At 62.0% G+C, this 16,880-nt stretch overlaps 2 non-coding genes across 2 annotated transcripts; both read left to right on the forward strand.

Annotated features, from left to right (window-relative positions):
• Nucleotides 1-3,327: 3,327 nt before the first annotated feature.
• On the forward strand, nucleotides 3,328-3,401 carry TRNAN-GUU (transfer RNA asparagine (anticodon GUU)). Its single transcript has one exon. It is a non-coding gene; the product is annotated as a tRNA-Asn (tRNA).
• A 1,560-nt stretch (nucleotides 3,402-4,961) lies between these two features.
• On the forward strand, nucleotides 4,962-5,035 carry TRNAN-GUU (transfer RNA asparagine (anticodon GUU)). The gene has a single exon. It is a non-coding gene; the product is annotated as a tRNA-Asn (tRNA).
• The last annotated feature ends 11,845 nt before the right edge of the window (nucleotides 5,036-16,880 follow it).

Raw genomic sequence — 16,880 nt, forward strand, 5'->3', positions numbered from 1 at the left:
CTCTAGCACCTGGGCTGCACTGGCACGGCCAGGCAGAGGAGCAGGCTGCTAGGCAGCGTTTTGGAAAGCCCTTCGAGGTCTCTGTGGCGCAATGGGTCAGCGTGTTCGGCTGTTAACCGAAAGGATGGTGGTTTGAGCCCACCCCGGGACGTGGCTATGCTCGGCCTCCTGGCGCTTGCTAGAGGGCTCCCTTTTGCCACCTCCAAGCCATCCCTCTCGGCCTCGGTGAGGTCACCTTGTGGCCGGCAAGGTTCAGGGGCCGTGCCGTGCCACGGGAGCCCGTCTCCCAGCAACCGCGCCGGGGCCTCGGCCTCGGGGCTTAAGCCCCGAGCCCAAGCGCGAAAGCTCCAGCCGGGCAGGTGTCGTTCCCCTCCCGCCTCTACGCCAGCTGAGAGGGAGAAACGCACGAGCCGCGCGGGTTCTTAGCCGCCTCCCTCCTGCGGGCCTGTTTGCTGCGCAGACCTCTGGGCCTGTCTCATGCCTCCCCTGGGAAGCGTGGCCGCGCGAACTGAGCCCCAGTCGCAGCTCCTGAGGTTTCCTGTGCAGCCTTGGACTTGCATGGCTGCCATGGTTTCTCTTTGGAAGGGACTCGGTCCCGCTTGGACAGGCGACTCGCCCGTGTGACTCCAAACGCCATCTTGTGGCTGTCTTTTTCCCCCACAGCCAGAACACCAGGATTCGCCTCCCACGGCAGAAGATGCAAAAGGCCCTGGAAGGAAAGCCCTCCTGCTTTTTTACCTCGGGAGGATGTGGGCTACCAACCGAAGCTCTGAGCCAAGGACTGAAGGACCCGTCCAAGCCGTGGCCGTACTCCCGAGACTTGACCGAAGCCAGCTCTCTCTTCCATGACTGCTGCAAGCCTCAACTGAGACCGTGGCGAGTGCTCCCACAATTCCCTCTCCCCCTTTCCATTGAGGATTCTGAAGGACCGTCAGCTGGTGATTTTTGGCTCTGACTGTAAGGGATGAATTGAGCCGGGAACGTAGCTGGTCCTCTTGGGCTGGGCAGAAGCTTTTGATGGGATGAGATGGGTTTTGGTCAGCCGGCGTGTGCCTAAAGAGCGTGGGTGGTGGCGATGCGGGAGAAGCGGCGCGTCGGAGGGAATTGCTCGCGTGTCCTGTTGTTGAGCAGTATGGCGAAGGCAGAAGTTCTCTTTGTGAGGGGTTTGGCGTGCCTGGGAGTAGTAGAGCAAGGCCAGTGTTGATGCTGTGGCAGCTCTTTGTCTAGGCGTTTTGTCTAGGCCTGAATGAAGGCTCTGGGTAGCGTGGTCCAGAAGTGCTTTGTTCCACGAGCGTCTGGAGAGCCTCCCTGGCGCGCTCCCTGAGCGGGTCCCGGCGGCCCTTGTGGGTGGGAAAAGGGCAGGAGGAAGCCCTGTTGCCTGAGGACAGAAGAGGAGGCCTCCGTGCCTCCCACACAGGAAGCGGGGGGCTGCCGAGAGCTTCCCCGCAGGCGGCATCCTGGCCTGGCCTTTAGCTACTTGCAGCCTGGAGTGAAGGCGCGGAGTCAAAAGAGGCCGGCCCACATGTAGCAGAGGTTGGTTTCGATCCATTGACCTCTGGGTTATGGGCCCAGCACGCTTCCGCTGCGCCACTCTGCTCCCTTGGTGCAAGACTGCCCGCAATCCACTCTAGCACCTGGGCTGCACTGGCACGGCCAGGCAGAGGAGCAGGCTGCTAGGCAGCGTTTCGGAAAGCCCTTCGAGGTCTCTGTGGCGCAATGGGTCAGCGTGTTCGGCTGTTAACCGAAAGGATGGTGGTTTGAGCCCACCCCGGGACGTGGCTACGCTCGGCCTCCTGGCGCTTGCTAGAGGGCTCCCTTTTGCCACCTCCAAGCCATCCCTCTCGGCCTCGGTGAGGTCACCTTGTGGCCGGCAAGGTTCAGGGGCCGTGCCGTGCCACGGGAGCCCGTCTCCCAGCAACCGCGCCGGGGCCTCGGCCTCGGGGCTTAAGCCCCGAGCCCAAGCGCGAAAGCTCCAGCCGGGCAGGTTTCGTTCCCCTCCCGCCTCTACGCCAGCTGAGAGGGAGAAACGCACGAGCCGCGCGGGTTCTTAGCCGCCTCCCTCCTGCGGGCCTGTTTGCTGCGCAGACCTCTGGGCCTGTCTCATGCCTCCCCTGGGAAGCGTGGCCGCGCGAACTGAGCCCCAGTCGCAGCTCCTGAGGTTTCCTGTGCAGCCTTGGACTTGCATGGCTGCCATGGTTTCTCTTTGGAAGGGACTCGGTCCCGCTTGGACAGGCGACTCGCCCGTGTGACTCCAAACGCCATCTTGTGGCTGTCTTTTTTCCCCACAGCCAGAACACCAGGATTCGCCTCCCACGGCAGAAGATGCAAAAGGCCCTGGAAGGAAAGCCCTCCTGCTTTTTTACCTCGGGAGGATGTGGGCTACCAACCGAAGCTCTGAGCCAAGGACTGAAGGACCCGTCCAAGCCGTGGCCGTACTCCCGAGACTTGACCGAAGCCAGCTCTCTCTTCCATGACTGCTGCAAGCCTCAACCGAGAACGTGGCGAGTGCTCCCACAATTCCCTCTCCCCCTTTCCATTGAGGATTCTGAAGGACCGTCAGCTGGTGATTTTTGGCTCTGACTGTAAGGGATGAATTGAGCCGGGAACGTAGCTGGTCCTCTTGGGCTGGGCAGAAGCTTTTGATGGGATGAGATGGGTTTTGGTCAGCCGGCGTGTGCCTAAAGAGCGTGGGTGGTGGCGATGCGGGAGAAGCGGCGCGTCGGAGGGAATTGCTCGCGTGTCCTGTTGTTGAGCAGTATGGCGAAGGCAGAAGTTCTCTTTGTGAGGGGTTTGGCGTGCCTGGGAGTAGTAGAGCAAGGCCAGTGTTGATGCTGTGGCAGCTCTTTGTCTAGGCGTTTTGTCTAGGCCTGAATGAAGGCTCTGGGTAGCGTGGTCCAGAAGTGCTTTGTTCCACGAGCGTCTGGAGAGCCTCCCTGGCGCGCTCCCTGAGCGGGTCCCGGCGGCCCTTGTGGGTGGGAAAAGGGCAGGAGGAAGCCCTGTTGCCTGAGGACAGAAGAGGAGGCCTCCGTGCCTCCCACACAGGAAGCGGGGGGCTGCCGAGAGCTTCCCCGCAGGCGGCATCCTGGCCTGGCCTTTAGCTACTTGCAGCCTGGAGTGAAGGCGCGGAGTCAAAAGAGGCCGGCCCACACGTAGCAGAGGATGGTTTCAATCCATCGAACTCTGGGTTATGGGCCCAGCACGCTTCCGCTGCGCCACTCTGCTCCCTTGGGGCTAGACTGCCCGCAATCCACTCTAGCACCTGGGCTGCACTGGCACGGCCAGGCAGAGGAGCAGGCTGCTAGGCAGCGTTTCGGAAAGCCCTTCGAGGTCTCTGTGGCGCAATGGGTCAGCGCGTTCGGCTGTTAACCGAAAGGATGGTGGTTCGAGCCCACCCGGGGACGTGGCTACGCTCGGCCTCCTGGCGCTTGCTAGCGGGCTCCCTTTTGCCACCTCCAAGCCATCCCTCTCGGCCTCGGTGAGGTCACCTTGTGGCCGGCAAGGTTCAGGGGCCGTGCCGTGCCACGGGAGCCCGTCTCCCAGCAACCGCGCCGGGGCCTCGGCCTCGGTGCTTAAGCCCCGAGCCCAAGCGCGAAAGCTCCAGCCGGGCAGGTGTCGTTCCCCTCCCGCCTCTACGCCAGCTGAGAGGGAGAAACGCACGAGCCGCGCGGGTTCTTAGCCGCCTCCCTCCTGCGGGCCTGTTTGCTGCGCAGACCTCTGGGCCTGTCTCATGCCTCCCCTGGGAAGCGTGGCCGCGCGAACTGAGCCCCAGTCGCAGCTCCTGAGGTTTCCTGTGCAGCCTTGGACTTGCATGGCTGCCATGGTTTCTCTTTGGAAGGGACTCGGTCCCGCTTGGACAGGCGACTCGCCCGTGTGACTCCAAACGCCATCTTGTGGCTGTCTTTTTCCCCCACAGCCAGAACACCAGGATTCGCCTCCCACGGCAGAAGATGCAAAAGGCCCTGGAAGGAAAGCCCTCCTGCTTTTTTACCTCGGGAGGATGTGGGCTACCAACCGAAGCTCTGAGCCAAGGACTGAAGGACCCGTCCAAGCCGTGGCCGTACTCCCGAGACTTGACCGAAGCCAGCTCTCTCTTCCATGACTGCTGCAAGCCTCAACCGAGACCGTGGCGAGTGCTGCCCGTGCTCCCACAATTCCCTCTCCCCCTTTCCATTGAGGATTCTGAAGGACCGTCAGCTGGTGATTTTTGGCTCTGACTGTAAGGGATGAATTGAGCCGGGAACGTAGCTGGTCCTCTTGGGCTGGGCAGAAGCTTTTGATGGGATGAGATGGGTTTTGGTCAGCCGGCGTGTGCCTAAAGAGCGTGGGTGGTGGCGATGCGGGAGAAGCGGCGCGTCGGAGGGGATTGCTCGCGTGTCCTGTTGTTGAGCAGTATGGCGAAGGCAGAAGTTCTCTTTGTGAGGGGTTTGGCGTGCCTGGGAGTAGTAGAGCAAGGCCAGTGTTGATGCTGTGGCAGCTCTTTGTCTAGGCGTTTTGTCTAGGCCTGAATGAAGGCTCTGGGTAGCGTGGTCCAGAAGTGCTTTGTTCCACGAGCGTCTGGAGAGCCTCCCTGGCGCGCTCCCTGAGCGGGTCCCGGCGGCCCTTGTGGGTGGGAAAAGGGCAGGAGGAAGCCCTGTTGCCTGAGGACAGAAGAGGAGGCCTCCGTGCCTCCCACACAGGAAGCGGGGGGCTGCCGAGAGCTTCCCCGCAGGCGGCATCCTGGCCTGGCCTTTAGCTACTTGCAGCCTGGAGTGAAGGCGCGGAGTCAAAAGAGGCCGGCCCACACGTAGCAGAGGATGGTTTCGATCCATCGAACTCTGGGTTATGGGCCCAGCACGCTTCCGCTGCGCCACTCTGCTCCCTTGGGGCTAGACTGCCCGCAATCCACTCTAGCACCTGGGCTGCACTGGCACGGCCAGGCAGAGGAGCAGGCTGCTAGGCAGCGTTTCGGAAAGCCCTTCGAGGTCTCTGTGGCGCAATGGGTCAGCGCGTTCGGCTGTTAACCGAAAGGATGGTGGTTCGAGCCCACCCGGGGACGTGGCTACGCTCGGCCTCCTGGCGCTTGCTAGCGGGCTCCCTTTTGCCACCTCCAAGCCATCCCTCTCGGCCTCGGTGAGGTCACCTTGTGGCCGGCAAGGTTCAGGGGCCGTGCCGTGCCACGGGAGCCCGTCTCCCAGCAACCGCGCCGGGGCCTCGGCCTCGGGGCTTAAGCCCCGAGCCCAAGCGCGAAAGCTCCAGCCGGGCAGGTGTCGTTCCCCTCCCGCCTCTACGCCAGCTGAGAGGGAGAAACGCACGAGCCGCGCGGGTTCTTAGCCGCCTCCCTCCTGCGGGCCTGTTTGCTGCGCAGACCTCTGGGCCTGTCTCATGCCTCCCCTGGGAAGCGTGGCCGCGCGAACTGAGCCCCAGTCGCAGCTCCTGAGGTTTCCTGTGCAGCCTTGGACTTGCATGGCTGCCATGGTTTCTCTTTGGAAGGGACTCGGTCCCGCTTGGACAGGCGACTCGCCCGTGTGACTCCAAACGCCATCTTGTGGCTGTCTTTTTCCCCCACAGCCAGAACACCAGGATTCGCCTGCTCCTGGGTGGCCTGTGTCCCTTTCGGGCCATGGCGGCCGCTATGCGCCCGTAGACGGCCACGTTCCTCCTCCTAGTACAGAGATCATGGACGCTGGGGCCCTGCCCCCAAACCTCAATGAGGTCCATGACCTCCACACTAGACCAGGAGGGTGCGCGCCATCTACGGCCCCTGGCTGGCCCCTGGGTGCTGGGGGACTGGGCGGGGGGACGGCTCGCTGGCACTGGCTGCCTGGCTCATCCTGCAGCCCCTGGTTCGGGGCAGAGACTGCTGGCAGGGCTGGCTCTGGCAAGTGCCGTCTGGCCAGAGTCTACCCCTTTAAGGGCCCCAGGGCTGGGGAGAGGAGAGGAGTTTTCCTGGTTTGGCCCAGAGCAGCCACCAGGGGAACCTGGGGAGGGCTGGGCTCCAGCTACTTCGAATTAAGTGGCTACACAGCCCTTAATTCCAACTACTGAATTCGAATTTGGCGTTACTCCTGGTAGAATGAAGTTTACCTAGTTCGAATTAAGTCCAAACTAGCGGTTTGTATGTGTAGCACCTATGAAAGTTACTTCCAACTAACGGCTGTTAGTTCGAATTAACTTTGTAGTGTAGACATACCCATAGTTCCTATACAACTAGCAGCTAATGGGTAGTCTCCAGTAGTTTAAATCTTGGGGCTGCTGGATGGACTGTAAATGCTTTATGTATGTATCATATGCCCTATAGTGCTAACAGTTAATGGAGATTCTCCTCTAGCTCACACCTGGCATTTTCTAAAGTAATATATGTGTGTGTATGTGCGAGAGAGAGCAAGAGCCTGGGGGCTCCCTCATGTCTCCTCCCCATCCTGATCTGCTTGGCTTAAGTGCAGGAAAGAAGAAGTAGTGAGCTTTGTGTATTTGACATCAGGTGGAAGCAGGGGAATGGAGGAGTAGTGGGAACAAGAGCACTTGGCTTCTTTTCCTGCAGACCGAGAGGGGTGGGGACTGGGTTGAGCTATATAAATCAGATGCCGCTCCATGCCTCAGTTTCCCCCTTCATACAATGCCGATGACACAGAGAATGTTTGTAAAGTGCCTTGTTGTTAGCCCATGGGGCAGAGGGGGAAACTCGGTCTCAGAAGCAGACTGGGGGGAGGTAAAACCCTACCTAGGCAGCGCTGGTTCCACTACGTCACGCTGCCAGACCGGTCTGAGTGGGTCCCTCTCTTGGCTGCTCCTCCCCCCAGGAGGAGTGGGTTCCTCTCCATCGGCTGCAGGAACCAGCATTTCAAGGTCTTTGCCAATGGGCAGCCGTTCTGCAATTCAGCTCTGCCGCGGCTTCCAGCAGATCGATACACTGGAGATCGATGGTGCCGTGGTCGGGTCCTGTGCCCAGTTCTGAGCCCGACCGGTGCCGCTGCCCAGACGGAGATGAGTGGCACACACACGACACCCCCCTACGGCCGCCCTCGTAGACCCAATAAACCTCTCCCTTTCGCAGAACGACTCTGCTCCTGCGTGGTTCTGGGGCTACTTGTGTGTGTGTCCTAGACCCCCTTTCTGCTCAGCGCAGGTAGAGCTGAGTGCGACGCCTGCACTGGGATGGCGTATTGGGATAATGTACTGACAGCTCCTCTGCGCCACCCCTCCTCTTCCTGCCGCTGCAACATCAAATTAACCTTCCTGGTCTGCCCCCGTCCTCCCTCCGGTACCAGGAGACCCCACGCATGATGGGAGGGGTTCGCACTAGCCGGCTTTTAAAAATGGCGGCGCCGGCTTTATGCTAATGAAGCCCGGGAAATTCAAATCCCGGGCTTCATTAGCAAGTTCGGTATGCATACATTACCCCCCTAGTTCAAACTAGCGGGGTAGTGTAGAAATACATACCCAGGGGGACTAGAGCCTCCAGGCCTGGCCCCCGTTGAGAGAGAAGCTCAGAGATTGGAGCTGGGGCAGCCAGGAGCCCCCCACTGCTTTGTGGGGTGCAGAACAATGACTGCTCCCGAGGGGGGAAAGGAAGGTGCCTGCACTGCAGGGCCTCCCTGGAGAGACAGTATCGGTCCCTGGCAGACAAAGGTGGAACCAGTTCCAGGGCCTGGCCAGGAAAGAGCCCAAGTCCTGGGAGAAATCAGGCTCCATGCTCAGCTGTGAGTCCGAGTCCCATAGACAAAAGCGCCCCAGGGCAGTGGTGGATTCTCCACATGTCAATGGGTCTAGTGCAGGCCAGAGGCCTTGCTGGGATGCGCTAGGGCAAAGCCCAGGGCTGGGGCCGGACGGGAGCCCGTGAGAGGCAGCGGGGCGAGTGGGAGGCTCTAACTCTTGCTCCTGGCCAGGAAGTCCAGTGCTGGGTGACACCAAGGCCACGTCTGCACTGCAGGCATTTTGCTCAAGAACAACTGTTCTTGTGCAAAAACTTGTGGCGCGTCTACACTGCACGTGAATTCTTGTGCAAGTAAATTTGCAGTAAAGCATCAGAAAAGAGGGCTTCTTGCACAGGAGTTATTCCTCTCCCCACGAGGAATAAGCCCCTTTTGTGCAAGAGCTGTTGTGCAAGAAGGCAGCGTGGACGGGCACCAGGGGCTTCTTGAGCAAGACACTTTTATGGCTAAAATGGTCATCAGAGCTTTCTTGCACGAGAAAGCGTTCACAATGCCATGGACACTCTTGTGCAAAAGCACATGGCAGGGTGGAGGTGCTCTTGCACGAGACCTTTTGCGCAAGAACTCCGGTGTGAAACAGTTCTTGTGCAAGAAGCCTGCAGCGTAGGGCAGGGAGCAGCCTATGGGGCTACTGGAGCTGCTGGCTGCAGGATGCCCAGTCAGGGAGTGGGGGGGACCCCTAGGAATGGCTCCAACTTCCCAGAGGGGTGGCCAGAGGCAGGACATTTGCCTGGCAGGGTGAGGTGGGGGGGGGGCAGTGACCTCACAGGGGCTTTGGGCAGCCCTCAGCAGATCAGGCAAAGGGCAGGTGGGGAGGTGGTGACCTCACAGAGGAGCCCACATCTCAGGCTGAGAAAAGGGGGGGGCGGGCCCAGGGGACTTTGGAGACCCCCGGTTGCTTTAGCTCTGGTGCGTCTCCTGCTCACAGTTGCTTTGTCCTCTGTGAGTTCCACATCCGGACAGCGTTTTGCAGAAGGTAAGAGCCCCCAGGGGTTTGGATCCCGCCCGGGGCCGGCTGGGTTCCAGGCAGGCCCAGCCCTCGGTCAAGGGCCAGAAGGTGATTCCTCACCTGGGCTGTGTCCTTAGCGCCACTGGGGCTTTCTCCTGGTTGGTTTCCCTTTTCCTCCATCCCGCCCACATTTCTGCTCTGTTCTTGCCTCTTCTGTGACCTTCCCCTGCTGCCCCCCCAGCTTGTGACCCAACAGACTAGCTGAAGGAGGGGGGGTGGTTTGCAGGAGCCGTGGGGCGGGGGATGCAGCCCCCATTGTGGGGACTGGGGAGGTGGGGCTGGACCAGGTCTATGCCGGTGTCTTTGGGGAGAACGCTCCACCCCCCCCACACCTTAGACTCTCCCCTGATTGGCCGAGCAGGGGCTGTTGATGGGCAGGAGACTCAGGTCCCTGCAGTGCCTGTGCAAGACCGAGCCGATAAGCAAGGGGCCATTTGGGGGCTGGGGGCAGTCGCTCTGGGGAGCTGGAACCCCTGGATTTCGCTCTGCAGGCTGCGCCCCAAGCTCCCCTTTGCTCCCCTCATTTGCAGCATGGCCAAACACATCAGGCTGTGGTTCCGGAAAGCCCTGAAGATGGCCCCAGGGCCGGTGGGAAGCAGCTCCTCCGTCCCCGCGGGCGGGGAAGCTGAATCCCACCAGCTCGGGGCGACTCGCCCACCGGCCAGGCCCCTCCGGACCTGGCTCCAGAGGCGGCTGGGAAGGCGGGACCCAGCCCAGCGGGGCAGCCGGGTAGGGTGGCTCTGGGGCCTCCTCTGTGGAGAGAAACACCTGCCCCAGGAGCCCAGCCCCCATTACCACCAGGGGGCATCGCCCTGCCCGGCCCCCGGGGACCTGCCAGTCTCCGGGAGCCCCCAGCCTCTCCGCACCAGCCCCTGCAGCTGTGGGTCCAGCTCAGTGAGCAGCAGCGCCTGGGCCTCCAGCTGCAGCCGGGCCACCTCCTGCAGCCGCTCAGACCCAGGTGAGGGGCCGTGAACATGCTGGGCCCAGGGGCTCACCCAGTACACGGGGGGGCAGCCCCAGTGTCTGCCCCGCAGCCAGGGCAATGGATGGGGGCAGGAGCTGCTGCTTGGCTCTCTTGTTCCTGGCGGGGGCTCTGCTGAGGGCGTTGGCAGATGTGAGGGTGGAAGGGGGATGGGTCCCTGCGAGGGGCGTGTGGGGCCCAAGCTGCCCTGGGTCCCTGACATGGGGGCGCGTGACCCCTGCTGGCCGCTGGAGTCACCCTGGTCCCTTCCCTCCCGCACAGAGCCCCCCTGCGCCTCGGCGGAGCTCTGCCAGGAGCGGATGGACTCCCGGGTGGAGGAAGGGGCCATCTATGATATTGAAGAGCAGCTCCACACCCGGGACACGGTAGGAACCTTCTCCACACGGGGGGGACCCGAGATTGTCCGGCCCCTTCCCAGCACGTCCCCCCCTCCGGGAGGGGCTTGTCCCTGGGGATCCCCCTGGGGCCCCTTCTCCTGCATGACCTGGGCCCCCCAAGCTGAGGTCTCTTGTCATGCACCAGCTGGGCCCCCACAAGCCTGAGGAAGCAGTTGGGGGGGGAGTGTGGGTGCTTGGACAACCGGCAGCTCCCACCTCCACTCCTGGGAGGCCTGAGCCCTGCAGCTGTCCGTGGGGGGCAGGCAGGCCCCAGGCTCACAGACTCTCTCTGGGGTGCAGAGCCCAGCCGCCCTGCAGCGGTTCCTCCTGGCCGTCCCCCCCGCCTGCCTCGCCGCCCTCCAAAGGGGCGAGGACACCCTGGCGCCGCGCTGCTGCAAGGACACCATGATGGCCAGGATCGTGGTGAGCGAGTCGCGGCGGCCGGGAGGAGGGGAGGGGATACGTGGGGTGGACAGGGGTCTGCCTGGGCCATGGCGGCGGGTGGAGGTGCTGGAAATGGGATGGGTGGGGCCAGGAGTGCTGGAGGGGGAGGGGGAGGTGGACATGGGGAGGGTGGGTGGGGATGCTGGAGGAGGGAGGGACACAGAAATGGGGCAGGTCTGGGGTGCTGGACAGGTAGGGGGATTCGGAACAGGGAGGGGTCTCCCCGGGCCATGGGGGGGGGAGCTGGAAGGTTAGCAGAGCGGGCTGCTGAGGATGCGCCTGGGGAGCAGGGATGAGGAGCTTCAGAGGCTGGTCACCAGGGCAGTGAGGGGCAGGAGACGGCCTGGGGACAAGGATTGAGCTGGTCCCGGTTTGGGAGGGGGGTGCTGGGAGGGGCCCTGTGCCGGGCAGGGGGGCTACAGGCCAGCGGGAGGCAGTGGGGTTGGATCCTGCTGGGTGGGGGCGCTGGCCGTGTGAGCGTCTCTTGGGGGCCCCAGCCTCACACGCCCCTTTGTCTCCTTGGGTCTCACAGGAGATCATGGAGGACTCCCCCACCCCACTGGTCTTGGCCGACTGCCTCAACGCCGCCTGCAGCCTCAGGTACCGACCCCCCCCCCCCCCGCCGACTCCCCCCCAGAGCAGATCCCCTGACCAGGGAGTGGGAAAGTCTCTGTCTCCTGGGCTATGTCTAGACTGCAAGCCTCTTTCGAAAGGGAGCACCCAGTGAGTCTGGATGCTCTCTTTCGAAGAAGCCCTAGTTCCATTCAAGAACGCCTTCGTTCGAAAGAAGCACTTTCCAAAGAAGGCGTTCTTCCTCGTGAAATGAGGTTTACCGCCGTGGAAAGAAAAGCCGCGTTCTTTCGATTTAATTTCGAAAGAACGCGACTGCAGTCTAGACGCAGGTGATGTTTTTTCGGAAAAAGGCTACTTTTCCCGAAAAACCCCCTGAGTCTGGACACAGCCCTGCTGCTGAATGAACAGTCTCTGCCCCTCTCTCCTGCCAGCACCTTGCAGCCTCCCCTACAGGCCCAGCTCCTGAGCCCCCTGCTGAGGGCGGCCGTGGGACAGACTGTGTCTGGGGACTGGCAGCAGGAGCCCATCCACACACAGGTACGTCCCTCCGGGCCCTGCTCCCGGGCTGGGCTGGAGCTCCAGAGAGGAGTGGGGGTGGGGGCAGAGGGAGAGAAGAAGCTGCAGGTTTGGATCCTTCCCTCCAGGTTTCCCGTTGCTCTCCCTGGGGGCCCGTCCCTTCCATGCCCAGCCTGGGCTCCTCCCTGCTCTGCGAGGCGGCTCAGACCCTGCTCAAGGCTGCACCCCGGGGCCAGCGGGTGGCCTGGATTCCCCAACCCCCCTCTGACCCAGGGCTCCCCCTTGTCTTGCAGCAGTTCATCCGGGCCCTTCCCGTCGACCTCCAGGCCCTACTGGCAAGCCTCCTCGCCGAGTCCCCAGACACCGCCAGGCTGCAGCTGATCATGGAGGTGAGCCCCGTGGGGGGGACGGGGCCATTGTCCCTGCTTCCTCGGGGGGCCGAGAGAGGAGCTGTGTCAGTGGCTGGGGGGGGGGGGGGGCACAGTCTGAGAGGAGCCCCAGGCTCTGCCCAGAACCGGCGCCTCCCTACGGGTCCTGACCTGCCTCTTTCCCCCCCAGCACCTGAGCCCGTGGCTGGAGTCCCGCCTGCCCCAGGAGCGAGCCAGGGCCCTTGGCAGCACCACGGCCCTGCTGGGAGTCGCCACCACCCTCCCGGGGTTTGAGGTAAGTGACCTCGGAGCCGGGGGGTCTGGGGCTGCAGGGCGCGGGGCTGGGAGCGTCCCCGGGAGGCAGAGCTGGGAATGGGCCGGGAATGGGCCGCGTTCTCCTTTCCCCGGGGAGGGGCGACCCTGGGCCTTTCCGGGGGGCACCTGGGCCCCAGACTGGGGAGTGGCCGTCAGTGGATCCCCTTGTTCCACCCCCGGAGTGACCCTTCAGTCGGGGCCATTGCTCAGGGTTGTCTCCTCGCAAGGCCGGCCCCGCCCCGCCCCGCCCCGCCCCGGGAGGTGTCTCTGTCCGTCCCCGAGCTCAGAACCGCCTCGGCGGCCGTTAGCATGGGACGTGCAGCCCCAGGATGCTGAGGGACCCCCCCTCTTCTCTCCCCTCAGAACTCCGCCGACTGGCCGAGGATGGGTCACCACGTGGCCCAGCTGGGCCTTTTTATTTCGGACCCATCCGAAGACGTCAGCCGGCTGGCCCGGAAGGGGGTGCACAGCCTGTACCGACTCCTCCTGCACCACAGGGGTAAGGAACCCAGCCGGGACCTGGGCCCCAGGGACACCCTGAGGGTGCCGGCGGCGGGGGGAGGGGACCCAGCCCTTTTCCCCCAGACTGGCCCAAGGGGGGATGCGTCCCTCTGTGTTCCCCTTCTGCCCCCTGTGCCCCTCCATTTGCCCAGGGATGCCTGCAGGGACCCGTGGGAGGGGAAGGGCTCAGACCTGCCAGCAGAATCACCCTGGTTTGTCTCTTGCAGGCCTCAACATCCACCAGGCAGAGGACCTGTGGTGCAGGCACTACTATAAGGAGAGATGGGTCCTGGCGCACAGCAACACCGTGCGGGTGGGAGAGGTAAGGACGCGCTGCCAGGGCAGGGCAGGGCTCGGGGGTGGGGCTGGCTGGGGCCCTCGTGCGGGTAGGACGCGGGGTGGGAAGCGGGGAGTCGCTGATCGAATGGTCGATGCATTTTCCCTCGACTATTCGAGCCGTGGACAGGGCGGCGCTGCCCCTTTGTGACGCTGTCCCGGCGTTTCAAAGGGGCGGCGCTTCCTAGGGGCAGCGCCGCACCTTGCCCCGGATCTCCCGTAGGAGGGGAAGCAGGGCGGGACGGGGGGCAACACTTTTTGATGGAGGTCGCTCCAAGATGTTGGCCAGTGGCCTAGGGCTGCTCTGTTGTGCGGAGGGGGGTGAGGTCTGGGAGGGTCTTGGGGGCAGGAGGAAGGTGTGACCTGGGGCAGGGGTTAGGGTGCAGGGTGAGGAGAGCGTCTGGGTGCAGGGTCTGGAAGGGAGTTTGCAGAAGGAGGAAGCTGTTTTAGCCCCAGGAGTTGGGGCCGGGCTCTGGGCCGTCAGCTGAAACCTCCCGTGCTCTTGATTTCAGGTCTTTGGGCAGCTCTTCACGCCAGAGCAGGAGAACTGCTTTTTAGAGAAGGCTCTGCTCGCTGCCCGCTCCCCCCTGAGGCGCCCCAGCCAGGCCGGGCTGGTCCTGGCCCACGCCCTGCATGGGCAGGCCCATCAGCTCCTGGGATACATGGTGAGCAGCCGGAGCAGATGCAGGAGAGCGGGGCAGGGCCAGGGTCTCCTTCCCATCCCCTCAGGGAGTCCCCCGCCCCTTTCCTCATGCTGCCCCCACCCCACGTCCCTGCTGGGTGGGTCAGAAGCTCACCCTGCGGGCCTGACGGGGGGTGACCAGAGAGCAGAACAAGTCTCAGCGCAGGGGGGAGGAGGGTGGAAATGCTGGGGGGGCCCAGTACCCCTGAGTCCCCAGGGATGAATGTGACGGATTCTGCTTCCCTTGCAGCAGGAAGACAGCCAGTGAGAGCACAAGGAGCTGAGGAGCCAGCAGCTGCGTCCCCCTCCCCCCAACCCTCCCAATTGTATAGAATGTATTTAAATTCGGATTAAATAACGTTTCAAAAAACATTTGGATCAGGCTTTGTCAATAATTTTTAATGGGGGGGGGCATTTTGGCAAGTGGTCAAGGGCCACATTTCTACCGAGGAGTTTGGGGTCTGGGACGGGGCGGTTGGGTGCAGAAGAGAGCTGAGGGGAGGAGCCTGGGTGCGCACCGTCCATTGCATCATCACGCGGCGCCATTGTGCTAGTGCTGGAGCTTGGGTGACTGGTTTAATTTGAATGTTTACACAGATTAGGTGTTTTAACTTTAGGAAACTTCATTTTAAATAAGGTCAAATGTTAATTTCTGTCTACCACAAAGGGTTTCAAAGTTTTCTTTCTTAAAGGCAGGGATGAGGAACCTTTTTTGTCTCCAGGGCCACTGACCCCCAGAAAAACCAGTTGGGGACCACACACGAGAAAAGCAAAATACAAAAACCCTTCTTCCAAAACCCACAAGCCTCACTGAGGTGAGGGGAAGGGACAGGGAGGACTGAGGTTCGGGGATCCCTCATTTTTGGCCCCCCCTCAGATTGAGAGGGACCCGCAAATGCCACTCTCCCTGGAACCCAGGAGAGTTAATCTGTGCTGGGGCTGGAGTGCCAGGGGAGTGAGATGTCTCAGTCGGGGCCACATTCGTGAGGCTTGGGGGGGGTTGGAGGCGCCAGGGACGCATTCAGATAGAGCAGGGGAGCCGGCAGGGACCCTGAGAGGAGAAGTGGGAGTGAGAGCCCAGCCGGGGAGACACAAGGAAACCAGAGTCAGTCTAGTATCTCTCAGGCAGCTGGGGTAGACACCCCCCACCCCAAACCCCAGCCTCCTGTTGGATCCTCCTCCCACAGTTAACTGCCTCTGAGTCTGCACCCAAACTCCCATCGCTGCCCTGAACCTGTCCCAGAGCCTGCAACCCGCAGCCTCTCCCGCGCCCCACTCCCCAGCCATCCTGCACCGTAACCCCAGCCTCAGGCCAGCGAACCTGAGTGAGGGTGGGGGAGCCCAAGCAGCAGAGGGAGGGGGGAGTGGAATGAGTGGGGGCGTGGCCTCAGAACAGGGGCAGGGGTAGGTGCGGGGAAGGGGGCGGGGCAATGGTAGTGGCCTCTAATGCCCACACCCCTCCCTTCGGCATCGCTTATGTCCCATGTCCGCCCCCTCCTGAGCCCACAGCCGGTGCCAAGGCCTCGTGCCCAGGGCGGGGTCGCCCCTGTGAGCTGCCAGCCATACTGGGGAGAGGCGAGAGGGTCTGGGCTGCTGTGTCCGTTGCTGGCTCCTGTCAGGCCTTTGCACCAAGTCCTGGTGCAGCCTGAGCAAACCTGGGTCCTTCCCTGCTCCTCCAACACCACCTGGGCAAAGGGAGGAGAGTCCCCAACAGCCTCTGTCACTTCGGCCTCCTGTCGGGGGAACATGCCCCCTGCAGCATGATCCCCTGTAGATCTAGCCCTCTGGGCACTCACCCAAGGTCTCTACACGGCAGCTGCTCTGTGCCTAGTGCTGGCACTGCAGAGCCATTTGCCACTTTGCACCCGACTGTCACCAGGTCCTTTCCATTTGCAGGGCCGGCCACATCTCCTGCCCGCTAGGCCATTGGCTGCACCCTCGTCTCGCTCCTCCTGGTGTCTGTATCCATCATCACCTTGGTGCTGGAGAGATGGGGCCTGCCCCAGCCTGCCGGGCTGCAAGGGACTCCTGTTGGGAGCAGCTGCATGGGAAGCAGAGGCCCAAGAATGGGAGAACCCTATTGACCTGCTGTGAGCAGGAGACGGGGGTGGGGAGGGGGCTGGGGAGGTACCTGTACTCAGCTCTGAATGGGGGCTGGGGAGACACAGACACTGCTGATGATTGCTGCACTGTGGGCCCCTGGGTTACAGTCTATGCCCAGGCAGCTCCTCCAGTCACTGCCTGTCACATTACTGGATCTTGAGGGGAGCAGCCAGATCACTGCTGCACCCATAGGTGGGGGTGTTGGCCCCAGAAAATGGTAGAAAAGGGGGCCATGTGGGGTGCTGAATAGAAGCTTATTATCTGATAGTCCTATGTAAGCTATTTATGTGGTTGTATAACGTCTGTGTGTGTAGTTAGGAATCTGTAGTCTGTGTGGATCCTGAATATTTCTCTGCATGTGGTTGAGCATTGGGCAGAGCCCGGCCTGTGGACATGCTAATGAGCGAGGCCCTGTGGGACAATGGCACTGAATGGGCCAAGGACACACCTAAAGCATGAGGGCGGACACCTAAGAGCGGCCAGCAGAGAGAGGCTGAGGACCAGGTGATCTCCTGCAGCCAAGAAGAGGCCAGGAAGGAGGGATAAATAGGCCATGTGGTCGATGCCATCTTGGTTCTCAGCTCAGCACTTCATCCCAGAGGCAGCATTGCAGGGATCGAAGAGCCCGAGAGACCTGTGAACCCATCCTGACCCTAGGATGTGCAACAAGAACTCTTAAACCAGCAGCTGTAACATCTCTGCTAGAGGCTGCATCGAGAACTGGGAGATTCGGTGCATGTAACATACTATTCCTTTAACAACCTTACTCTCATGCTTTTCTTTATTGTAATAATAAACCTTTAGGTGTTAGATGCTAAAGGATTGGCTCAGCATGATTTGTGGGTAAGATCCAGAGGGTAAATTGACCAGGGATCTGTGGCTGGTTTCTTGGGACCAGACAGAACTTGTTCGGGGTAGGTGGGATTGGGTGCTAGGACCCCCACCGGTGTATGAGGCCCGGGGCCATCGGGGGCATGGATATT

The sequence above is a fragment of the Pelodiscus sinensis genome, chromosome 25 (assembly GCF_049634645.1).
Source record: "Pelodiscus sinensis isolate JC-2024 chromosome 25, ASM4963464v1, whole genome shotgun sequence".
Classification (NCBI taxonomy): domain Eukaryota; kingdom Metazoa; phylum Chordata; order Testudines; family Trionychidae; genus Pelodiscus; species Pelodiscus sinensis.